At 33.9% G+C, this 27715-nt stretch overlaps 2 long non-coding RNA genes across 2 annotated transcripts; one reads left to right on the forward strand and one right to left on the reverse strand.

The window, feature by feature from the left end:
• Nucleotides 1-2044: 2044 nt before the first annotated feature.
• LOC117780227 lies at nt 2045-3598 on the reverse strand. The gene is made up of 2 exons (XR_004617066.1): nt 3485-3598; nt 2045-2203 (listed from the first exon to the last, which is right to left on the reverse strand). It is a non-coding gene; the product is annotated as an uncharacterized LOC117780227 (long non-coding RNA).
• On the forward strand, nt 2774-27595 carry LOC117780228. The gene is made up of 2 exons (XR_004617067.1): nt 2774-2965; nt 27533-27595. It is a non-coding gene; the product is annotated as an uncharacterized LOC117780228 (long non-coding RNA).
• The last annotated feature ends 120 nt before the right edge of the window (nt 27596-27715 follow it).

The following is a 27715-nucleotide window of genomic DNA, read 5'->3' on the forward strand; positions in this document are numbered from 1 at the left end:
AATATTCAGAATAAATAAATAAATTTATTTAAGTGAACAAAATGTGTAAATTCAGTGTAAGAAAAACATAATCTGCAAAGTTAGCTATCAATATAATATACAAGTCAATAAACATAATTTAAAGCAAATGACCTTAAGGGTTAAAACATATTTTTTTGTTATCAATTTGAGCATTTTTGTGCTTTTTGTTGTTGTTTAATATAGTGCCTATCAGTGCCTGTTAGTGAGTGTACGCCAAACACAGCGCAATAAACAAGAATACATTATACAACAAATTTTTCTTGTTATTAAACAATTGTAAATTATAAATAAACCAATACACATGCACCGCCGGCAAAAACAGAGAGCAAGATGCACTGAGCAAGTCTGAAGAGCACCAAGAGAACACACACAAGAGAGCCAAGACTAGAGTTGTCAGCTGTTTAAAAGCGGCTTATTGGTACCCAATTATAATAATTTGTTCACTATTGTTTTTTGATGAAATTGCATTAAATTTTAGCTTTTTGCTTTAATTATTTTATAAAATTAATAAATGGATAAATATTTCATAAATACTTATTTATTTGTGAAAGTTTCAAACACGTGTACCCAATAACAATAGGAATTGTTTTTATTTTATGAATTCTTAACAAGAGCGCTCACAAAGCGCACACTCGCCCGCCCAATGGGAGCGCGGAACTCTGGCATTGGAACGGCAGACCCTTGTAGGACTATCGGGTGTAGAAGAGAAACAATAACAAAATAGCTGAGAAAAATACTTAGCAACATGCGCAAAGTGTAGCAACATGTGGCTGGAACATTTGATATCATAGGATAAAGGCAGTGTGTTGCCAAACATGTTATGTGTTGCTGGTTGCTGAATATGAGGGTTGTTTAAGTAAGAAGATATATCAAACACTCAACACAAATGTGATTCTCTGGAAACATTGACAGCATGTTTCTCAACATGCAGCATTGAACGTGTGCTGCGTTGTACTTGAGAAATGAAACTCCGGTTGAGTTGTTGTTACGTCGTCGAGAGAGTCGCGTGTTCATGTGTCGCGTTCGCGTTCTGATGTCTCTGATGTTGCCACGGGCTTTGTCTGGCTGGTCGCAATGACTGACTGACAGCAGATAAACAACAAATAAAATTCGCCGCTAAGTGTGAAAAGTGCGTGTGTTCTTCATTTGTCCCGTTAATCAATTGCTTTATTTATATTCTCTTGTTGCCTCTTTTGATAATGTGTGTGTGCATGCCTGGGTGTGTGTGTGTGTGGGGGTGTGTGTGTTGCTTAACAATAATAATAATGCAATCAATTGGCACACGAGCTTCATAAATTGTGTTAAATTTAAATTGTGCACAAATAAAAAATGCATTAAATTATATTCAAGCAAAGCTTAAGCAGAAGGCCCAAAAAATAAATATACATAAAAGCGGCACAAACAAATAATACAAACTTTTTTTGGGCAATTTTTTCAGATATTTTTCATTGATTTTTCTACTGGCGCGCCACACACGCCTCCTGCTACTATCAAGAGAGAGCAAGTGAGAGGGAGGTATAAAACGATTGAAAGGTGGTGGGAGGGGAGGAGAAGAGAAGAAAGAGCAGAAGAGAGCGTTGCCATGCCGCCTTGTGTTTTGTGCACAATTCGGCAATGGAACACTGCGTGACATGTGTGTGTGTGCTGTGTGTGTTTGTGTGGATTATCCTTTTTTATATATTTTGTTTATTTTCAAGTGCCTGTTTCCATTTTGTTGCGCACATTTTGTGCTGTTCATTCGTTTCGCTGCATTTCATTCTCGCAGCGTTTCAACAAAAATAATCATATGTGTGTGAGTTTCGGCAGCTGCCCTATGTAAATTTCTCTCTCTTTTTCTTTGTATGCTTGCTCGCGCTGCCGTTTTACCCCCCTCAGTGACAGTGTCAATGTTTCCGACTCTGCTTTGCTAGCACATTCGCATCGTGGCTGGCGCCGCTGTTGAAACTCTGGCGCCGTGCTCTTTAGCTCTCTTAGTCTCTCTCTCTCTCTCACTCTCTCCCTCTCTCTCTTCCTATATATTTTCAAATCTTTCGCTGTCGCTGCGCTGGCCTGCAGTCGTTGTCCTTTGGCCGTGCTTTGCTCGTTGCCAACCAATTTTACCGTGTGTGTTGTCATTGTCATAATAAGAAATAGCTAGCTTATTTTCTATTATCCGTATTTCAGTATCCAGTCGCCAGAGAGGCTTATTGAATAATTAAGAAATAAGATCAAGCAATCAATCAACAATATTTAACTATATTGGAGTTAAAAAGGTTACCGAAAAACGTGAAAAAAGTGAAAATCGCCATGAAGCATTTGTATTGACAAATTCCAAGTGTTGCATACTTTTTGCGTCGCGTGTCAAATTATTTGATTTCGGTTTCGTGTCCTCCCCGCGCATTATCACTCTCTTTGCCAAACCATCTATCTATCTATCCGTGTGTGTTTGCGTGCACGTGTCTGTGTTTGTGTATATTTTATACTGATCTCTGTACATATGTACAATATTTGTCGTCATCATTCATCATCATCATTGTTGTTGTTGTTGTTGTTATTTACTCGGCATTTCGTATAAAATAATAAAAATATAAGAAATTTGTGTTCTTTGGTGTTGTCTCGTGTAAGTGTCTATAATTTGTTCAAATACGACAAGCGATCCGCTAAGCGAAAGAGGAAAAGCAAAAAAAAAAAAGCATCGTCATCAAAAGCAACATTTATCGATATCCATTCTCGATATGGCAAATATGCAACGACTTGTATCTCAACAGTTCAAGCAATCGAAATCCCAACAACAACATCAACAAGAGCAGCAAGTTCACCTACAAGAGCAAGAGGAAGTTGAAAACGCCTAGCAGCTTAATAAGTTCTTTACAATTGGACAATTTCCATATAAAAACTAATTGGGAATTGTTAAATTTTCATTGCGGATGAGAAAAACTGTTAACATTATTGGACACTTAAAACGGTGAGTTTCGATATCTTCTTATCGATAACCTATATTTTGACATTTTTTTTCTGGCGATAGATAGAGTAATTTTCCAAATTTAGATAGTTATTAGGGATATATAGCTGAAATACTGAGATACCAATTCCTTTTAGATTAGACAATATGTTATAGATAACAGACTTCGCTGTTGCTCACTACATACCTTATCTGTTTGATTAAAACACACAACAAACTGCCCAATCTACATAATCAATAATCACATTGGATTAACATATCAATACAAAAGAAATAATGAAATGAAAGAGATTGAGAGAGAATGACAGAGAGGGAGAGACCGCTTAGGTCCATTAAAAGATTAAACTTGTCAAAAAGGCTGACAATAAGCGTTTTTCAAACGAAATATCTTGAAGATGACTACAAGATACTTCTTGTATCATCAAAAGATACGCTTATCCAGAATGCATTTGCATTGGCTGGCAAAGAACTGTGAAATCGGGTAACTAATTTAAACATAAATACAATCAAAAAGCAACTAACTGGATAACGAAACAAGTCAACGCATGAGGTTGACAATCCAATCATTAAATCGATGTTCTGCGATCTGTGAGATACATTTGTCAGCGCCTACAGCGCACAGATACAGATACAGAATGGAACTGTGACTACTTCCAGTTTTATCTGCATCTTTTTAATGGCTTTGCAGGCGTCGGTTGCTTTTGTTTGTGAAATGTGCGGGCAGCATGTTTTGTTTGTTTACATTTCAAATGGAAATTGCTGTGCTATCTCCTCTGTGTGTGTGTGGCATCCGCAAGATACGGATACGGTCTGCAAAATGCAACTTCTTAGCTCTGCACTGAACTCTGCACTCTGAAGATCCACTCTAATGAGGCAAATGCCATCGTGCGTATCGTGTGACAGTAGGCAAATATCGTGACGACTTTCAGAAGCATTACCCAGTCGTTCTCTCTGTTTCTCACTCTCATTCTTAGCCTGTCAGCTTGTGTGTTTTTCGTAAGGACGAAACGTGCCGCATATAAAGATTGCCGGTCTCTTTATCTCCGTGTTTTGCAACGCATTAGCGTTTGACCATTAGCAAAAAAAGAAACAAATAAGATCCCACAATCGAGCTGCTCAACTGTTAGATGCCCAGTAACCTTATTTTCGCAGGCGTAAATATTACTAAAAAAATATATATAAATAATAGAAATGTTAAAAAAAAAAAAACACTTACTGGATTCTTATAATTTTCACTCATAATTTTTGCAATCTATACTTGTATATAAATTAACAGCAAATGAAAAACCGTAAAAATTTAAAAAAATTATAGAAGTAAAACTTAGCCAAATTTGGTTGAGCTAGGCGTTTATATGGACGGAAAGTCTGTATAACATTTGAGTGCTGGGCTACAAAGAAGCAACAGAAACAGCAACGAATTCAAAGCAAAGCATAGCAAAGCAAAAGAGACAATCAGCAGGACGTCAGCCACACAAGAACATCACGTCCAACGTCGCATTTGAAATTCCAATATCCTGAATATCTCGGTCTGTTGCACAGTGGCCACACATGAGCAACGATTCGCTGCTTGTTAAATTAATGAGGCTCTGCTGTAAATGCAGTTAAGTATGTTTACAGATGATTACAAAAATCTCTGCCTACGGAAGTGTAGTCATCATTTCGTTGATTTTTGTATTTGTAAGCATGTTGAATCATTAATTTTTTAGTTTGGTTCTTATAGATGCTTTTTATTTTTCTTATGTATTGTATTGAACCAAAGCGGGGAATTTTCTGACAACGCATATACTTTTAATAATTAATTATTGCATATTTTCTTGATAATTGGCCAATAAATGTGGAATGTTGCAAACCCCAATGTGCATTGTCTGTCTGGGTGCCAACATGGTAACAGTAAAAGCAACGAATGTTGTCTCCTAGCTCCTTCTGCTTCTTAGAGGCACCCTAGAAGTCTGGCCAAGTGCAAGTATCTAAGCTATGTATCTAAGTATAACCAAAGAAGCCCGTATGTTTTGTATTATGTTACACAAATATTTAAGCTGCCTTAAGTAGATACAGCGAAACGCGTTTAAGATATACAAATAGAGAGAAAGAGATGGAGAATGGAGAGAATGGAGAGAATGGAGAGTGAGAGAAGAGAATAAAATGCGAGGAAAAGCGCTACAACAAATGCATGAAAAGTTACATTAAACTTGCGCCTGGATTGTGTGCGGGTGCACAGTAGGAGGCAAAAGTCGTGAAAGAAGTTATCACTACTCAAGATATACATATGAATGTCTGTGTGTGTGTCTATGTGTGTGTGTGTGTGTGTGTGTGTGTGTGTGTGTGTGTGTGTTTGTACACATTCCTTGGACTGGCTTTGGTGCTGGCAACTCTTGAGGGGGTCTAAGTTTTTATGTGCTATTTGTATAAGTTGTCTGCTGATGCTCTGTTTTTCTATTGATACGCATATCGCTTGCCATTTGCCAGCTACTCCCCTTTTTCGCCTCTCCCCCCCTTCCCCTTCCCCTTCCCCATTCCTCCTCCTTTGGCCATGCCTTGGCCTCAAAGTCGACACACAATTCACTTCAATTCAATTTCTACGATTTCATCTTAGCAAAAAGTCTTTTGGCCAAACGTTTGTTATCCACTTGGCTGCAGCCTTTTGGCCCAGCCTGGAAAATAAGGAAGAGGAAAACAGCAGAAAAGTCAAAAAAGTAAGAGTGCTAAAGTTAATCGGCTCGACTGTTAGATGCCCAGTATTCATAACTTCGCAGATTTTTATATTAAAAGTTTAATTAAAATGTGAAAACTTAAAGACAAAATAATATTAAAAATATTAAGAGAAATATTAAAGCTTTGTATGTGCTCGTTTTAAGTTTTTGCAATATTGGCAGACATATAAATAAAGAACTAAAGAAAATTCAACTTAGCTACCGAAAATAAAAATTAAAAAAATCGAAAATAAGTTGAATCAAAATATTATTCAAAAATATTTAAATTTTGTGTTTGTTCGTTGTACATTTTTGTAATATTTTCCGACAAATAAACAACAAATTAAAATAAAATAATTAATAAACTATATACATCTTAAATATCAATCAATAAGCCTTTATATTTTTGGGTACTGGGCTACAACTAGTCAAATGGGAAAGAAGAAACAGAAAAAAATAAGAAGACATGAGTAAGCCTGCATACATGAGATACATTTTCTAAGGCTTATAAATTTCAATAAATTCATGAATTATTTTGCATGTTATTTGAAGCTATTTCACTTTAGGTCTGCTCACTCATTGTTATTGTTGTTGTTGTTGTTGCTATAATCCCAACTAATACGCAGCACAGTTAGATTGGGCTGTTTTCGTTCTCGTATCCACAATTTATAGTCAACAACAGCCAGAAAAAAAATCGATTGGTTGGATTTTCTATTCCAACTGCCTCGTGGGCGTTTTTAATCAAGATACACGATTGCCACTGTCCCGCTCTAAAATATTATTGTTATTTGTTTATGCACTTCTTTTGCAGTCGGCACAGAACGGCAGAAAGCAGAAGGCCAACAGATAGAATCGACTACGTGTATCTCGTATCTTGTAGGTAGCTTTGGATTTATGTGCTTTAAACATTTTTATTTCAATTACCGAAATGGGTGTGTCCAACAGCATTTTTGCACTCTGAGATTGTGCCATCTTCAATGCTGGCCATATATTTTTGTTTATTTTGCCAGAGAGATTTATGTGAGAGCTAAAACATAAGCAAATATCCATATTGATAGCTTATATAAGAAATTTGTCAAAAACCATGCCAAACTAATATTTGATGAGACAGCAAAAATGATAAGTTTTTGCTTTCGAATCATGCTTGTATGAGTAAAAGTTGATTTATTTTCTTTTTATGTTACTTTTAAATGTTGACTAAAATATTTACATATGCTGAATAAGTTTTAATGAATAAAAGGAGTGGAAATAAATGGGATAGAATAGCAGCAGGGATATGTATTGTAAAAATGGAACAAGTGATTGGCATAGAAAGATGATTACATATATCAGGATTATGTAGAGAAAAGATTAGTTAATTTAACTGCGCGTTAAATATTACCGGGAAAGATGAGTTCTAATTTCTTATAGATAAAGAGAATGCCAGAATTATAAAAAATTAAAATAAGTTAAATTATATTGAAATAAGATAAGAAAATGATAACTTTGCAGCAGTGTGGTCCAAACGTTTACAGCCTTAAATACTATCACCATTGTGCTGTGACCAGCAGCTGTGTATCTAAATTTATTGTGTATACACAGAAATTAAAAGCAAATATTTTCAAAGAGATAAGGTAGCTACATAAATTGTGTAAAATTATTTTTGTTCATATTCCAGTAAAAACAAATTTTTGATGTGTAGCTAAGTATTCGTACAATTTAGCAAATATAATTTGTAGCTGTTGTATAGTTGTAGCTGTTTTTGATATTTATTTAAATATTTATTTAGATATTTTAACTATATTATTATTAATTTATTATTTTATTAAGATCTCACAAATTGCAAATTTACTACTAGACCCTGAAAAACTAAATTTACACTCCAATACAAAATTCTGAAAATATATAGGCTCAACTTACGGACTACATTTTGCTAAGTTTGTATGTGTCTTTGAATGGCGGCACCTTCATTAGTTTAATTACAATCATTTTTACTTGTCAGCAGCAACGAAATGGCAAAAATAAACAACAAAAGAGAACAAGCAATAAAGCCAAGAAGAAAATGGCCAACGAACAGGCAATACGCATGTGAGGCAAATGCCAATATTCAGCTTGACCAAATTAAGCTGCAAGTGGCTGACTGCCCAAAAATGATTGATTTAATGAGGCTATCATTGACACTTTGCACGGCGACACACCCAACCAGATTAGGAATCGGCTGGGACCTTGAGTTATATGGAATTTATTCTATTCGGACTGAAGTGAGCTTGGCTAGAATGACAATTTTTCCTGCAGATAGTTTAGAAATGAGAAAAGAATCATCAACCATATGAAAAAATAAATTGCAAATATTTATTTAATTATGTCTATATGTACTTCTTGCTTTATATTAGTCTAGATTGTACAGGTCAGTATAGATAATTTAGAAATGAAGAAAGGACATTCAATCATTTGAAGAAATGAATATTAAATATTTATATATATTTTTCTTGGTAAGTAATAGTTTTGCTGTTCATTAACAATTTAATAAAATGTATTCGATATGACCTTTAAACTTTTTTCAAAAAATTTATGTGGCCAACTTTACGCACACGAACTTCTAATTGCCAAGCCAATTTTTTGGGGTTATAATGCTTGTTTGTTTCTAGTTTTTTGGGGGTCTTTCAATCCAGTTTATTATGCCATAAACAATTAGACGAAAAAGTTGGTTGTCCTTGCGTGGCCAGAAACCATTAAATAACACGCAAGTGACCCGCTTCATGGATCAGCAACTCGCCCAAAGCTCCAACAATGTTACAAAGCAAATTGTGGATGTCTATTGAAATTGGACAATAAGCACTTTGGTGTCATGTGTGTGCGGGGGTGTGTGTAAGGGCAAGGATAAACCATAATGTGGAAAATATATGCTTATATGCAGAAAAATAATTACCAAACTAACTTTCCATTTTAGGTATTGGCTTACAATTTATAGCAATTAAAATAAATTGCCAATAATTTTGAATGAGAGTAATGAAATACACTTTATAAATATGAATATAATAAATCTAGCAAAGCGTACTTCAACTTTTGTTAAGCTTTAATTAAATGCTGAATAAAATTTTATGAAAACACTGCAGTATTTTTAAAATACTAATGTATAGTGCAATCTTTTATCTCTTTTTTCACTGGTTTAACTCCAGTGAAAACACAATATACACGCTTGATGCGGTTAAATCATAAAAAATGCGAACCATTTGAAAATCCAACTACATGTTGTTGTTAATATGCATGAATAAAAAAACAACAGTAATAAGTCCATAATTCGAAAAAACCATAATTTATAATATCAATAAATGGTAGAAATATTTGCTGGATAAAAATAGTACAAGCATAAAACAAATGGCATGAAAATTGCTGCGTTGAGCAAAATAAAATAAAAGAAGTATGATTATTTAAGTTGAGTGGACCCGACTAGCAATTACTCTGTAGTCAGGGAATAATTACTTTGTCGTTGTATTGTGAACATTTTCTTTTAAAATGGGAATAGAAAAATATTGAACTTATTAGTGAATTTTAATAATTAGTTAAGGTTAGTTAAACAGTTGTTTTTCTCCATTGGAAATTTGTATGACCAACAGATTATCACACCTCATTTAGTTAAATTTAACGTGTACAGGGATTTAAAATTACAAACATTGAATTTTTAATTGCTGGACATTTGTGTTCTTTGGTTTTTACGGTTTTCCATAGGTTTGTTCATCTCTCTTACTCTCTACAAATTCACATATATGTATTTTATATATAAATAAATGCATGTCTCTGCATATGTATGTACCTAAATAGTGTATGTATATGTAATGTTTGCTTGTATGTGGTTACCGTTAGCGTTTTTGTGCATTTGCGTTTATTTATTTTTAAGCTTTTTATCGCTCTTTTTCCACGTCGAGCCGCACAGCCATTCAAAATATTAACTGCTTTTCATTTGGGCCTTGTTTTTCTACTTCTTCTTTTTATGTGCTTTTTTTTAGCGTGAAATAGCAGCATGCAAAATTTATACGTGCGCGAAATATTGTATGTAATCTAAATTGTTCGTGTTGAAATCATTCAGCCTAACTGTGAAAATACATCTTTTATTATTTTTTTTATAGTAAATAATATAAATTGTTCGTTGCTAAATGGAAAGATGCATTTGAATGCCGTTAGGGTGCTTTTGTTAGCCAATTTGCTGCTGTGAATACGATATACAAATTTCATTAATAATAAATAAAGACACAATTCGGTTGATGATTAAGCTTGTATAGTAAATACTTAAAGATAAGCCCTGTGTTTGAGCAAACCCAAATATATACAAAATAGATTTTTAAATATTTTGCATTATATATTAATTATTTTATTTATCATCCAATCAGGAAATATATTTTCCGACAATTTGCGTTTAAATATTTGTACAATTATTTGCAAAGAGAAATTTTCATCACTTGAAATGGGTAAATTTTTCATTGTAGCTCACAATTAAATAAATTGTTAATCAGTAGAACCTAAAATAAATACAATCGTTAACAACAAAATCAAATTCCATTACGACATTGAAATAAAATGAAACAAAATTACAAATGCATAGCCAAATTGTAATTTGAAACCTGCTGTGGTTTTGCCTTCTCTTGTATTTTGTTATATAACACGCATCCCTTTCCTGTCCCTCAAACACATCTAATGCCTCTGGCAATTTTAGGAATGGTTTTTTTTTTCTGCAGTTTGAGGCGCAGCTGGAGGCGTGGTCAAAGACTTGATTATTTTCAGATCACTTTTATGTATATTGTCATTTTATTTTCCGCCTAGTTTGTGTTTTTCGTGTTTAATTAGCAACTCAATGTGCATAAATATTTCATGTTGTTGCTCTTAATACACTTGCGAATGGATTTGTATAGATATTTTACACTACCCTGAGGACATTAAAAGTGGTATAATGATCAGATCAAGTTTTTTTTTTTTTTTGATCGGACCTTTATATTTTATAGCTGCCATAGGAACGATAGATCGAAAATGAACTTTTAGTATGAAAAAGTTTTTTGTTTTTTGAGATATCTTAACCAAATGCATCTGGGCTGCTATTATACATCCTAACCAAATTTGGCTCAAATCGGTCCACTATATCATATAGCTGTCATAGAGACGCTCTGTCGAAAATTAAGTCTTAGTATGAAAAATAAATTTACAAATAAATTTGTGAAATCAGTTACCTCAGTTCTTTTATTAATTAACGTTTTTTCGTATTTTATTCGTTTATTCGCTTTTTTTTATGATTATTTGCTGTGCAATTAACTTTACACGCGGCTTTGTGGGTCAAGCAATATGTACTTTCTGCAGCTGTTTTAAAAATTTTAATTATAATTTCATTAATACTTTAATTACACAATCGATGCGCACATGATTTAATAAATTTTTGTTCTAGGGCACATATTTTAATTGGATTTTACAATAGTTCTTTTATTTTATTTGTTTATCAAGCTAAAAATTATATTGAAAAAATTTGATGGCACAAATTGATGTGATTGAAGTATTGTCAGTGATTAAAACTGTAAACTAATATTCCATTTGTTTTTTTAAACATAATTAAAAAAAACAAAAATCAAATTTTTGTATTCAAGTAAAGGTGCTAAAATATTTAATGAACTGTATAATTTCAATTAATTAAAAAAATGATTAGAATTTTTTAAACTTGTAATTACAAGATAACGTTTGTAATTATACTTTATTTTTCGATTTACAAGCAGAATATATGTTAGCAAACTCTAGTTTAAAGCTAACTTAATAGATGAAATTCAATTATTATAGCGAAAACTTTGAATTTGTATCCCTCTGCTCATTTTGAAGAGCATTTGGTTAAAAAAAGATCAACGGGTAATGTTCAATGAAAATGTTGTAGTGCTCTTCAGAATGAAACGAGACGTATTTTGCATTTTGTCAGAAGTATCATTAACGAGCCAAAAGCAATAAGGGGTGCAACCCCCCAAACAAAAAATTAAAAGTTTTTGTAATATCTGCATAGTGGTTTTTTTTTTGGTTGTTATTCTTGTTGTTGCTGTTGTTCTTAAGCAACCCCCGAAAATGTGAAACGTCGACATATTTAATAAAGTGCACTCGTCGATGAGGCGCGGAATTGAGAAACAGCGACAGCTGCCAAATGAATCAACCCGATGTCTAAGAAATTGCGTAGCATATTCAAGCCTTCCGGCAACGCCAGCGCAGTAAGCAGTACGAGTAGTTGGAGCGTAATTGAGTTTTAACATAAGCCGAAATGTCAACTTGCAGTTGCCCAAATCAAATTTAAATTCAAATACAAATTGAAAATGCAAATTTTTTCTTTTGTGGGTGGAAACCGATCTGTTGTCCTTGCTAATGGAGGAGCAACATAATATGGTCACAACTTATAAAATTAACACTTAAATGCTACCAGATGTTTCTCTTTCACCTCTCTTTCCCTGTGTTTTCCCCTAATGGACAATAGATCAAAGTGTGTGACACATGTGAAAATGCAAACTGCTGTCGACAATTGACAAAACTAATATAAATAAATTGTTTATGCCAATTTTGTAGCCACACTTGTCAACTTATCATATTTGTGTGTTAATTTCTTTGATTAGACAGCAACAGTTACAGCCACAAGGCATAAAGTTAAATAAAATAAAATATTATATTATTATTGATAAACATATCAAAAAATAGTTTCCCTGTAGACATTTGAGTTGCTTTTTTTATAATTTTAATATGGCATGATTTCCAAAAAAAAAAAAAAACTATGCGTTGGAAAAATATAAATAGAAAGGTGCAACTCTGAAATTTCGAAATCAGGAGTAAAGCTCTATGTACAATCTTACCAAAATACATAATATTATATGAATCTGTGATTATACATGATTTAGGGATAAAAAATGCGGTATCTAAACCTATTTCTTTTATAATTAAATACTCAGGATTTTTTTATTAAAGTGAAAGCAACTCGAACACAAAAAAAATTAGTGTATATTGTCTAGCCATAATCATTTGATCACGACATACTTACTCATGTAATACGATTAATTTTATGTATCATTTCGTGTACCATTTATCTTTTTATGCTTTTGTGTATTACATATGTATAAGATTATTTGCAGTTTGACATTCTGAAATTATTCAAATGAAGCTCAAAGTCTATTCACTTTTCGGAGTGTATCAATATATGAGTTCCCCTCAATGGCAACCTTTTGCTTATCTCTCTTTTACTCTCTTGTCAACTGACAAGGTTTAAAGCCACTCCAGGCACTTGACACTCCTACGCAAACAGTTGGAGAAAAAAAGACATTGACTTTTTTTTTTCTTGTTTATGTCTTGTGTAGTAAGGAGACGGACAATTTGGCCAAGCGAGGAGGAAGTGAATTTCGCCCGCATTAAATAACTCAAAATATATACAAAGTTCGAAAAATTTTTGGACTTCGCAATGTAAGAGGAGTTTTTTTTTTTTTGATTCAAACTTTTCTTTTAAAAAGTTACGTACACTGGATGACACTTCTGTTCGGTCGATGCCTTTCCAGATGTTGCAACGTCAAAAGTGCAATGCTGGCACCGGCCACTGAAAAACTGAGAAACTGAAAACTTATTTAGTCTTTTTCACATTTTCCACAGCACTTGACTTGGCGAATGGAATGAACTTGGACTTGCATCCAATGTGTCTTCGTTTTGTCTTATTTTGGTGCGGACAGTGTCTACTTGACAACTTTGAAATTTCAATTAAATTCATTTGAACTGCGGCCGGAGTCGGTATCCCGTAATGAGCTGTGGACAACATCTACTGTCATTGCTTTGTTGTGACTCTTGTGGTGGCAAACTGGCAACTGCAACTACACTGACAGCTCTACACTGATAAAAAAAATGTTATTCTCGACGCATTTTTCAATGAAAAATTTTGTGAGAAAATTTATTTTACATCTAAAAAGTAAATGGAGAACTTAACATTTTTAAGATAAGAAAGAACATTTAGATTCTAAAAGGGTTTTTTTCATTTGTGTCCTAAATTTATCTTTTCTGCACTAATTTTCTTGATTTTAAAAGTCGATCTGTTTTATCAGTGTACACTGTACAGGAAAGTGGGAAAAAACACATTGTCCATTTCAGTGCGTGGGCGGTGCAAAATTTGTGAAACGGAAAATGTCTTCATCAATCAAATACTCAGCTCAGACGGTCGACTTTCCGACTGACGCAGTCACTCCACTCAACTTAACTCAATTCAATTCAATTCCAAAATAGCACTCATTTGACCCCACTCCTTACTTGACCAATGTTTTCAATTACAACTGCAACTACTAAGTATGTACATCAAGTCAACTTTTCTCAGCTACAAACTCAAGTCGAAGTCACATTTCGGAACATTCTCGTACATCATCAGTCGTCAGTTGTTAGACTGGTTCATTCATTTTGTGTGTGCTGTCAGTAAGAGTTGGATACGAAAAGTTTACTCCAACAATTTCCCATCAGCATGTTGTTCAGTCACTTCACATGAAAATTGTTAAGCTTTATTTACAAAATTCTCGCAGCATTCACATTATGTTGCCTAATTGCCCATGCATGCTTGTATGGGTGCGAACATTTTTTATTGAACAAGATTTGGACGAAAGGAGTTTTTATTTTTGGGAAGAGAAAAAAAATGAGAGTGACATATTAAAAAGAAAAAAGAAATATGAAAAATGCAATAAAAAAAAATAAATCATAAATAAACATGAAAAATATATTCGTGCTGCTTTCGTCACTAGCGCGGACTGCGGTCCACAGTGATTGTGGTCGATGTATAATTCGTGCTTATAGAAAAAAAATGAGATTTATTATGTTTTCCTATAGTATAGTTTTGGCCTAAAAACTAATATCGAACGTGTTATTATACTATGGTCCTTACAGATAATAAATAATGTGATACTGAAAGATAATAAATTTTCAAACAAGAAAATTTGAAATTTAGTTTTTGATTTAAAAAACAATGTTTTTAATGTAAAGTTCCAAGAAGAAATAAAACATTTTGAAGAAAACAGAAAGATAAATCATATTATATCAAATTATATTTGAATAAAAGGTGTACAAGTCTTTTAAATCCATAAAAGTTTTTCTCAGCCAAAACATGTCTTATACTTCGCTTCATAATCAAGTTTTAATAAAATATTCAAATAATGTTTTATAGTACGTGTATGTTAGAAAATTATTCAACTTGTGCAATTGTTTGATTTGCAATTCAGTTTTGTGAATCAATTTCAAATAGAAAGTTAAGCCTGAAATTTCGCAAATCAGTCCAATCCCCCTGCCACAGAGATGTGGTTCTGCACTGGCTACAAATGCCATCACCTCCCCCCCCCAATGGTATGGCCGCTATGCTTACCAATTTTCAGTCCTGGACTGTCATTGTGGTCAAGTGACGTGCCCCCAGTTGATTCTATGCTGCACCGCATGGCGTCTCCAAGCCAGTAAATTATCAAGTGTGTGCGTGCGTCATCTGATATGTGTGTACGTGTGTGTGTGTGTGCATGTGTGTTTGTCTGTCTGTCCTACGTTTGTCTGATTGTCGACTGGCCGCATTTCCGTTCCCCAGCGACATTTGCCTGTCATTGTTGTCTTGGGCAGTCAAGGGTTTGCCTGGGCTTCGGTCTGCTGCTCTGGTGCTTAATTATTACAGCATAAATTATCTGAGCTCGGCCAGCGTCGTGGGGCTGCATCTTGAGATGTGTCGGCGGTTGCTGCTCTGCATGAATCACATGATTCACTTAACGACTGACTCTCAATTTGCATACTAAGAGGCTTTTGTTGCCCGTGCGGCGGTCAGCGTTCTACAGACACTACTGATAAGCTACCATCTCCCAACACTGCCCCCGTCATTGCGTCCTAAAGTTCCTAAAGTCCAAAAAACCAGTTGTCAGGCATTGTCATTGCTTACTACATTTGGGATTGAGCTTAACTCAGAGTTTCGTTTGGCATTGACGACGCCGCTGGCTGTATGACAGATAACACACATAATTCTTTGCTTTGTTTGAACGCATTTTTATATAAATATACCCTGTAAAACGTAACAATATTGAATTAAATTATAAACAAATTTTGAAATAACCAAAAAACGTTAGATAATAGAAAAACGTTTGTGTTTATTTCTCGTTTATTTGGCGATTTCTCACAAATAAAATAGAATTCAACTACAATCCCATTTATTCAGATAACATTTTAAGTTTTGGTATTAAAAAGCATTATTTCCAAATACTGAAGATTTTATAACGGTTGTAGAAGTAATAACCAAAAAAAGTTAACTAAGAGAGATTGGGATTTCAAATTATCAATATGACATTCCGCTTGAAAATCGGTCTAGTTTTGGCTTATAAACTTTTGAAGTTTGCCCGACTTATAAGACAAAGTTTTTGTTTTTTTTTATTATAAAATTTTTGACATTCAAAATCACTTTTCCATATCCTTTAAATATCATAGGGATTGCTAAATAAATAATGAAGCTATTGGGTATATTATGCTCGAGGAACATTCTAAATTGTTTTCTTTGATTTTATTTTTTGAATTGAACATTTAGGCACCCGGCAATAATTTCAGTTTTATGCTTATTTTTTTATTTTTTCTTCATTCTTTTTTTATTGAAATCTTTGCAGTGGCACGGGATTTATTGATTTGCTCGCACTTTTGTTGCCGATGCCGGTCTGGAAATCAATGTTTTATTGCTAATGATAGCGAGTTGAGTTGGGTTCGATTGGGAATGTATCAGAAAAGACAAGGTTCGGTATTGATGAGTGTGTTAGCGACTGATAGAAACATTTACCATTTCACCATTTACTCAGCTCAGCTCATTTCAGTTATCTTCTGATGGATTTGCCGTGGGAATTTGTAATTTCGTATGCACATTGTGTCTGTGGCTTTGTATGTTATTGTGCATGTATTTTTATATGTGTAGTATCCTAAGTAAATATGATGGGTAATTTCTTTTTAAAGGTTTTGCGTGAGCCATTAGCTAAATTGCAATACGAGTAGGCCTTGAAGTACCTTAAATCAAATTAAATAGCTGCTGTCATATTGAATTCGTTAAACAGGCGTTAGGTGAAGCCATTTCATTTATGATAACATTTTATTTTTAATTTAAACTTTAAAACTTTATTAACAAACGAAATTTTAATTTTCTTTGCAGGTAAATATGATAATTCATTGCAATATGGAATGATAATAACTATGAAAATGTTTTAAAAGCCCAGAAGATACATGTTAATATGAAGAGTAAGTTATTATTAAAAGTTGTAGTATTGAATGTTAATATAAATCTCTAATATTAAGTTACAAAAGGGAAAAAGATGTTAATCTACAATATATATGTTCTAAATTCTGATTCGATTTTAAAATATGCAATCAAATTAATTTTGAATATAGAAAAATATTTTACCAGATTAAAAATCATACTCCTGAAAATGTCTTATTGAATTAAAGTTTTTATCCTTTCTCTTTCCCATTCGGTAATATGCTGACTTACATCAAGTGAATGTTATCCCTATTGTACATTTTAAATCATAATTTTTAACTAGACTCCTGATTGATTACACATGCGTACAATCTATAAAAAGGTAAGAAATTCATGAAATTTACGTGTGCTTGATTGTATACAAAAATAAAATACTTCATGTGATTGAAGAGACTCGAAAGCTATTGGTTTGAAATGACTGAATGAAATAACCCACAGAAAAAACCAAAACTCAAGCATTCAAGAAATGACAACAGAAATTTTCTTACTACTCATTTCCCCTTTTCCTCCTTCTGAACCTCCGGCCCGCTGCCAGATTTTCGAACGAAAAGAAGACGAAAGAAAAAAATAATCCCTTTGGCACGCGGCGGCGACACTTCCAAGAACAAAAATTTGCCAGGACATGCACAAGGAGCTGACGAGAGGGATACGGGAACGGGGACAAGGACACAGGACGCACGAATCTTGTGCATGCTATGGACTTCTTAGTGGGAAGGGAACTCGGCAAAGAAGGAAGGGTAGCAAAAGCGTACCGTTATACAAACATTACATAAAAATATTAAATTTATGATGCAATAAAAAAAGAGTGTTAAAAGGGAGAGAGAAAGAGAAGGACAGCGAAAGAGAGATTGGGAAAGCGGCGATGTCAGCATGCGTGTTTGAAGGGAACGTGACTTGAACTTGAGTTTGGGTTTCGGAGTTTGACTCCGGCCTGTTGGGAAAATGTGAAAACGAATTAAAGAAAACGCGCATAATGAAAATTGGACAAACATTTTCATACATCAGCAGTGACAGCAACGAACCCATACATTGGGCAGTTTCAACGATCAACTGGACCAACCGGTTCAACACCCTCTGTAAATGGGCTTTCATAATAACAAAAAAGGATGAGAAAAAAGAAGAATAACAATATCGATGTCAACTGTTCATAGTTAAGCCCTCACGTCAATGATAATAAAGGGATGGCAGTCACATAACTAAGGATCATGGACTAAGGGATGAGGGTTGGCCTGGGGGGAGAACTGAGAACAGAGTGTGTGGCACAACACACACGCTTCTCTCTCACGTACAGCTTGTGTGTCTGGTATGTCTGCTTTAAGGCAAAAACTGTCACACGCCGTCGGCTTACTTTGACTTTTGACTGTCGCAAAAGTTGTGCAAATTCATGTTCCGCCGTTTGCTTCGATATCTTCTCGTTTTGGTCTGCGTCTGCTGCTTGAAATTATATGAGAGCACGTGCCAGACACAACTGCAAAAACGACATCAATTTGATTGCTTTGTCAAAATTTTTCATTATTTCTAATATATCATCAAAATTGATCATCAAAGAGGCAAAAAATAATAATTGATTATTTAAACAAAGGAGAAACTGGAGAAAATGCATACAAGTTATTACAAATTGTATTACAAATATTACAAGTAAATCCCAAAAATATGGTACAAACAATATTTGGCAACTTCATTAAAAAATTTATTTGATGCCTAGCTGAAAGTATTTTTGTGAAAATTATTGTCATTCTTTTAAAGTTATTAAATATTATAAGTGAATTAAATATGAGACAAATGACATAGACCTTTTCACTAAAAGATTGGTTTGCACCAAAAAGTTTTATTGCAGATAACATATTTAATATTGAATTTTAAAAAAGGAACATAGAGTATAAATTAAAAAATATAAAAATTATCTGACAAACAAAATTTTTTTAACTAATAAAATTATTTCATATTTATCTAAGGGTATTTTAAAGTAGACAAACCTTCATTAATATAAACAGAAACCAAGCAATAAAAACACATAAACGGAATAAATACTATATTAAAAGTAAATAATTAATGATAATGTAATTGACTATTGATATAAATGATTGATTTGAAATCAGTAATAAAGTATTCGCCATCAGAGGTAGAATAATTGTATAAATAAATTAAATGAATACGATTCGAAAATTATTAAAAACTACTTCACTAAAAAATTGATTTGATGTAAAATATAATAATAAATTATTTTCTCGAATCATATTCCTAATCTTTCAAATACACAAGCTATATTACTTAAAATCTTCCATTGCATTCCAAAATAAACAACAGTTTGTGGCAATGTCTTTAAAGTCACCTTGAGGTTATGCGACTTTAGGGTTAATGAAAATCGTTCTCATTCCTTGGACATCCTGTCGAATGTCAATATACTTAGATAGATGCATAAATTTGGACCCACTGTTGCTGTGACGTCCAATTTAAATGCACTCCCCCATTTAATTTGCATTATATGCATGGATTATATGATCCCATTCCCTAAAATAAACCACTATTATGCAATCACGGACTATGTTCTGACTCCTCTCCCTTTCCCCGCTTTTGTTATTGCCGTAAGTAAATAATCGTAAACACGCGACATTGCAACAACAACATTCGCGTTCAAAATCTCGTAAATCAATTTTTATACATTCTAATTATGTGATTAAGTGATTTATGACCTTTTTGTGTTGTTGACTGCGACGCTGCGATGCGCCACCCGGTGGCAAGAGCTTACCTTTCTCTGCCCTCCCCCCAGTACAACTCCCTTATTTACTCTTTCCCTATGTAATTCGCGTGCCACACGCCTCGTGCGTCATTTTATGGTCAGCGTGACGTAGCAATTGTCCCGGTCAAAATGAACTTCTTCTCCCTCTCTGTGGTAGCATCTCTCATCTTTACTTGGGATTGTTGACCCAGCTCAAAAAACGAAACGAATAGAACGAAAGCAAGACAGAAATTGTATATGCGATACATCGAAGACTTGATACCCTTTAGGTTTTAACTATGTTTTTAAAAAATTAATATTTAAGTTGACGTCAAATTAATGATTTTTCGTCTATTTTTAAATTCACTTTTATTTACTTTTTATTTCATTTAATAAAATAATAGCGTTTTTGGGCGAGTATTTCTTAGGATTTTGTAAAACTTATTCAGGATATATAAAAAATATTGTTAAATTCATCATTTAGAATTTTGTGTTAAAGCAAAAACACTTTTATTTAATTAGAATTTTTTTTTTAATTAAATCGTTTTTCCATAAAAATTTTGAAATTGTCTTAACATATTATTAAATACACAGCTTTTAAGTTTTGGTTGAGATATCTCTAGTATGAATTCATAAATTATATTTTGTAGAATTTGCCACGGCTCCTCTAAGATGTTATATTTTTCGAGGGTATAAAAATTGATATTGCTTTAGATTCAGACTCGTATTTCATTCTAGTTTAGTAACGTTTTGTTTGTTGTTTGCACTCTTCAAACAATTTTTATGTCGCAGTAAAACGCACAAAATGTGTCCGTGACATTTATGATGTGACAATGTTACCTAACACAGTGCCTCCCCGCACAGTGCTCGTATACCCTAACCATATTCTAGTTTGTGTCAAAGTCACACGTTATGTTTCATCCGCATCCCCATCCCCATTCCCATCGCCCATTTTTATTCCTGACCCACACAAATTGTTTGCTCTTTGGTTACTTTTATGCGGCTCGTTTCGAGTTTGTTTGCTCAATTTTTGTGGTTCTTCTTGAGAGTCGTCTTCTCTTCCTGTGCCTCACTTTGAAATATGATTGGGTTTAATTTAATTGATGGCTTGATTGATGCATTATAGTAGTATGTGTGCGTGTGTGTATGCATGTCTGAGTATCCATTTCCCGCTGATTTATTGCGTTGCTCGTAAACGAAATTAGTACGCGTGTGGCATTTTTAAGTGCTACTCGGATACATCTTTGGGTTAAGTGCTCACTAATTTGTGAATATGTTCATCCAATGAGCATCAAATGGATATTTTAACCTGTCTGATGCTTTGATGTGCTGCTTTGCATTATAATAGGCTTTAGCTGGAATCATAAGTTTCTCTTAAGCCTCTCATTAATAGCATAGGCTGCTTTTGACAGTGTTGTAAATTGTATCGTGTTTAGCTGATAAGGTCTCAGAAAGGTCCATTGATTGATCGCCTTAGTCTAGCAAACGCTTTGTAAATGTCAACTTTGTTGAATGATACTCATATTGATAAATATTCGGTTAAACAAACAAGATAAAAGTTGAAATAAATAGCTGTAACCAGTTCTAAGCATTATTGTTGTTATTTAGTCTGTGTCTTGAGTAGATGAATTTTTGACTTGGAGACAACTTTAGAGATTATCAATGCCAGACTTTATACTGTTTATCAGGGTTTAAAAACTTACAATAAGTTTTATTTCATTTGCTTTTGCTTTAGCAATAAAAGTTATATTTTAAGGCTTTCCCCCTTTAATAATAAAGTGCTTTTTAGGTGTGAGGTTGCTTTCTTTAGTTGAGACCCATATAATTTATGAGCTATTTAATGCAAGCCAAACAAAGTCAAATGTCCGTCAGTTGTGTCACCCAGGGAGAGACGACGACCATACGCAAATTTAAAGGATTATCAAATGCAAAAGAGCCTGATGCGATGCTGGCTCTAAGAGGGTTTCTTGAATCCCATAAATCATGGAATCAAAATGCCACGTCGGACTATGCGTTAAGCTCTTTGGATGAGGCATAGCACGTAGTAAATATGCTGTGAGAGGGCGACACAACGAAACGAATCGGGGGGCAAACCTGATGATGCGCAGACATATGACCAAAACATTAGAATTTCAAATTCTCTATATGAGAAATTTTCAGCAAAACAAACAGTATTAATTGATGTAGAGAAAAATTAAAGGTGTTTAATAAACATCTTTAGAATAAATAAGTTGATTCTTACATTTTACCAAAAAAAATATATTGGATAGAAGTGAGATTCTTAGTAGGTAGTTAAATTAATATTTTGTCTATGTATAAATTAACATCCTTCAAATAAAAAGGTTGATTCTTACATTTTATATAAAATATATTTGATAGAAATGAGATTCTTAGTAGGTGGATAAATCAATATTTTTACAAAGACAGACTTTGAAAAGATGGCTAAATCATAAGTTTACTATGGGAAAATTTGTTTTACACATTTTTTTTTATGGATTGAGAGAATAAATATACTAGTAGCAGTATTTATCCAAGATACTTCTCAACTCTCAATTTGCTTACTTTTAGTCAAGCGAATGCTTAAGATTTAAACCTGACTAATGTTTGCGGACTTACATATTTTTTATGCCATGTCACGTTCACGCCGCAGCAGTCCTTGAAGCGCCTTTTTCCCCTTCCCGCTTGCCTCATTGCCCCTTTTCTTCAACAGGAAGTCAGAGTAAACTTTGCGCGATGGCCGCCATCTTAAGGTTTTTTTCTTTCTTGTGACTTATTTTTAGTAAATAATAGTTAGTTAGTTGAGGTTTTATTTATTTTAATTTGTTGTCGTTGTTGTTGCTGCTGTTCTTGTTGTTCCCTACTTTGCCTTTCCACGCTTTTGCCTGCTTCTGTTGCTGTTTTCCTTCATAATTATTATTCCTGTTGGCTGTGTGGTGGCAAATGGCAGCTGCTGCCTGCCGGCTAATGCTTACTGCCACAACGAGGACGAGGGAAGCTCATTGCCATAGGAGTATCAAGCGGTGGGAGGGGAGATTGGTCTTTTCTTTGCTTTCGCCATTTTGTTTGGCCTGGATTAGCATAATGCTATTTATTGTTGTGCTTTCGTTGTCTTTTCCATTCGCCGTAGATGCTGTTGTTGTTGTAGTTCTTGTTGTTGTTGCTGGTTTTCAGTTAATGTTGTTCCCAGCTACTTGTATTTCTTTCTTTTGTGGTTATGTAAATAAATTTTCCAACTTCCGCATTGCAACTGCGCCAATGCCAACTGCTCTTTCCTCAGTTTACAATATGCATTTGCTTGTTAGGCTTTTTCTCAACTCTCACGCTTCACTCTCTCTCTCTCTCTATCTCTTTTGCTCTTCAGCTTGTTATGACAAAGTTTGTTGCTGACTCTCAATTCATTAATAATTTCGCAGTCTGTGGCACATGTTGCAACAGCTCAAATATCCAATTTACACTTTATGAACATGCAAATTGAAGACCATGCCACAGACGCCACCAACTATTTCCCTTTACCCTCGAAAAATGTGTATGTTGGAAGAAAAAAGACGTGGATTCATTTGGGTTAAGCAGAAGGAAGTTCTTCTTCAAGTACTTTTACTTCGACTGGTGCCTTGACTTGCAGTTGCATGCAGCAGGCAAAACTGCTAAAACCAAACTCGAATCGAGCTGCATAAACAAAATTGGATTGAAGTACTTGAGATAAGTGGGCGAGAATCTGCAGCAAATGACTATAGCCCCCTATAACCATGGCCAGAAGCTAGCAATGCAATTGGTTTACTAACACAATAGAAAACTTTTCAGTTTCTTTTCTCCCACACTCGTTGCAACATTGACTCTCATAGTTGTTGGGGAATGAAAAAATGTAAAGGAATGTGGTTAAGAAAAGCAATCAAAATGCTGTCTTCGAGAGTATTATATATACATATATATACATATACTCTACTTATAATTTTAGATAATTATTTTGTTGTAATTGCAGCTTAATAATATACCATGCATTTATAAGTTTTTTTTATAAGATTGTATTTCAACATTTATCTATTACCTCCTATCCTTAAAAGTTCTGTTTGTCACCTTTAATATATTCTCAAATTACTTTTGATTTAGGGGTAAGAAAAGCGATTTTAATAGTACTAAACAGATTTAAGATTTAATTAATTTTTTGAGCATGTGCGTTAGCCTTGACCTCCCTTAAATGCACACAAATTCTGTACAATTTACTTACATAGCCCGAGTTAATTACGCTTCAATGAAAACATTGTTTATTTGTTTCTTGTAATTGTTGAAAATTTCTTTTCAATTTACTCAGTCGCAAAATGTAGGGAAATTTAAAGATGTGAATAAAAAAAGAGAATGTAAAAATATATTTATTTCCATTAAGTCATTGTATAGAAAATCAGAGTTTACTTTATTCATGACATAAATTCCAATTAAGTGGCTGCAGTTCATACGAAATGATGTTTTGATAAAACCGCATAACTCCTTGTTAACCCTTAGGCAGTCGACTGTATCGAGGTCCCAAACACAAACACATAGACACAAATACACATACAGGTTACATGTTAAATTGTCATAAGCCTTAAAAATTCCATTATGATTATTTACTCAAGTACCAGATACGCCCGTTCTCCCCGTTCTCTCCTTAACAAAAAAGAGACATAAAACACAAGCAAAGACACAAGCGTAGATAAGAAGACAACGTTTTCTAAACGAATAAATCTGTTTGTCCTGGTGCCAGGATCTCGCAGACACACACATAGCTTATAAAAATTGTAAAATATTTTTACTCACACACACACACACACACACACACAGAGTGAAATAAAGCTAATAAATGAGAAGTTTACGCGACGGCCCAGGCAACAAATCCCATTTACAAGGATATATATGAGTGGCGTCGTCGTTGACTGCAACCCAAACTCAAAACAAAGCAAGGAGCAAGGCAACAAAAAAATCGCTGCAGGATATGCAGACAAGACAAACAAGTCACGAAGCACTGAGAAACGACGACACCAACAACTACAACAGCAAAAATAAAACAAAAAGAAAAAGTCGAGACTGAAAGACAGAGAGACAGAAACAACAACAAGTTGTAGCCGCAAAGATTTGCAACATAAATATTTTTGTTGGGCCGACAGACGAGAGTGTTTGGGGCGGGGGGAGAACAAACGATATAAACATGCTTGTATTTATATATGGAAATGCGGCATTTATTTCTGTATTACGAGTTGATTTCTGCACATAGTCCTTTAAAATAGCCCAAAACGAGGAAACGCCGCAGCGGCCATTTTGTAAACTGCAACAAAATGGCGGCCGCAAAACAAATGGCGACGCTGATGAGTGTTAACAGTGGGTGCGGTGTAGCTTGTGTGGCATGTGTAGGGCCACACTGTTGCAAAAACAATAATGTCCAATTTTATTGGACAAGCCGTAGATCTAATACACTTTCAGAGTTATGTCGTTTTAAAAAAAGTTGTAGTTATAAGTAACTATCATGTAAAACACACTTAATTTAAATTCCAATATTATGTCATTTAATTGAAGTAAATTAAGTAACTATATATATAACTCAAAAAGAAAAAAAACAATCAGAATGCATGAAATATTATTTAACTCTGTTAAAATACTTTAAAAAAATACAAAAATGTAAAGAAATTTATATTTTTTAACGTAGTTTTCTATGACAGCACTAAGATATAGAAATCTGGTCTTAAACAAATTGGGTCGGAATGCATGAAATTTTATTTAACACTGTTGAAATAATTTATTTGTAATTGTTCGAATAAAAGCAATGTGATATAGTAGTCCGATCTTACACATATTTGTTCAGAATGCATAAGGGTGTCTTTTAATGCCTTACATATTTCGTAACCGAAATGCAAGGTAATAAAAAATGTGGAAAACTGAAATCACAAACTGTCGTAAACGAAGTTTTCAGCTGTTTTTCATTATTTGTGAGTAATATGCGCAATGCATCAGGCTCAGACTAAGGCTCAGCACCCAGCCATTGTTATTGTTGGCTACAATGAGCTGAGCCTCAGCAATGCGTGTGGGTGTCTGTGTGTCTGCTTGCCACACTTGACATATTCCTGCTGCATATATTTTGGGTTACTATTTGCACAGAGAAACAGAAATGGAGGGAGAGAGAGAAAGAGGACTAAGTTCCCAAATGGTGTTGACCAACAACCACCACAGACTGCAACGAATGCAGCCAGCAATTGCAATTCTTCATGTACAGAGCAGGGGGAGTAGAGGGGATTGTACTGTTGGTGGTGCTTTGTTTGTTGTTGGTTTATTTGCAGCAGCATTTTAAATGCCTGGCTCGCCATTTTAATGCCGTCTCTGAAATGTTTGCTATGCTTTTGCATTTCCAACTGCATTTTTTTCGTAGTGATAAAAGAGAAATGAGAATAGAGAAACACTCAATGCATAATCTTATAATACGAGCATGTGTAGCGCGTGCAATATAAAAAAAAAAAAAATAATAATAATAAAAACATTTTATTTCAAATATGTGGAAACTTGAAAATGTATTCATTTAATTTTACATATTTTAATTAAAAATTTGTAATTTAATATATTGCTTTCCATTACAATAGATTTACATGCGTAATATGGTATGACTATTGTAAACAGTTGGGGTATTTGGCACTTGAAATTCTTTTTTAATTAACTTTATTGCATTTTGCATTACTTCAATAGGTCTGGCAAAAATTGTATGCTCGATTTAATATGGAGACCAATCGGCTTATTGTGCAATGATGTGTGTGTACAAACGCAAACTTAAACACAGACACACACCCACTCCCACACACACACTCACACAAACACACACCTATTGGGGCATTTAGAATTCCTAGAAATGTTTGCCATGCAGATAAGTTGTCGACCTTAGCCCACAAATGGGGGACTCAAACAGCATAAAAGAAGAAGTAGGATAACAGTGAGTGAGTGAGGGAGGGAGAGAAAGTTATTTAAAAAAGACTGAAAGAAAGAAAAGCTAACAAAGCGAGCGAATGAGGCAAGTGAGAACAAATTGTAAGGCAAAAAGAAACTGGCAACTAAAGGTGCCAAGTACCGTGCACAGTTAATGAGTTTTTTAGCGCACAGAAAATTAAAATGTAGCACGAAATAAAAAATGTGGCACATACAAAGCTGTGAGCCCCAACGGGTGAAGGGGTGGTGGTGCAACAGTTTGGGGTTATGGTATAGAAATTGGGGTTATGCGGTGGTGTCATAAATCTGTGCAGCGGGGCACAAAAGTGCAGCGCAATTTGTTTTTAAGTCATGTGTGAGTATGTGTTTGTTAGGTCTGTGTGTTTGTGTGGGTATAGTTGTTTGTGGCAGATGCATTCTAATTACGATGTCAACAATTTGCCTAGGCAAGGGTGCAAGCCACTGTGGGAAGGAAGTTCAAGTGGGATGCAAGTATTAAAGTAGAGTGTCCACTTGAAACACCACTTGGTGCATTCATTTGATGTTGTTTTTGTTGATTGTTATTTTAGTGTTAAGTGCCTGAAAGTATGCATGCAAAATTTAACATGAAAAAGCGATGAAGATTCCCATGTTCATATTGAATTTAATATTATTTGTATTCCAGCGTATGTTGGTCGTCAAAGTTTCGTTTTAAATTATTTTAAGATAAGTGTACATGGGAACAAATTGTCTAATTAAAGCCTAATTTAAATTGAACTTACTGAATTTATATACCTTATTGCAAACTATCTATAATGCTTAAGAATATTTAAAAAAATACATTGATCGTTAAAATTATTTAATATAAGATTAATTAGTGGGTTAAAACGTAGACCAATCCCTAATATATGCTAATATTTTCTAAAAAAATTTGTATTAATTATTTTATTCATAAAACTCATACTTTTTTTTTATTATTTTCTTTTCAGAAATGACTTAAAAACCCCACAGTTGTTTAAAAGTTATGCACATTAATTACAATAAAAAAAAAACAAAATAAATAACAAATATAAACAAACATAATACAAACGCTTGGTTTTTATGAACTTTGTTAAAAAAACCGATAATAAACTAACATAATAATACTTCATTAAATTTGACAAAAATAAATA

Source organism: Drosophila innubila (assembly GCF_004354385.1).
Source record: "Drosophila innubila isolate TH190305 chromosome 2L unlocalized genomic scaffold, UK_Dinn_1.0 4_B_2L, whole genome shotgun sequence".
In the NCBI taxonomy this organism is placed as follows: Eukaryota; Metazoa; Arthropoda; class Insecta; order Diptera; family Drosophilidae; genus Drosophila; species Drosophila innubila.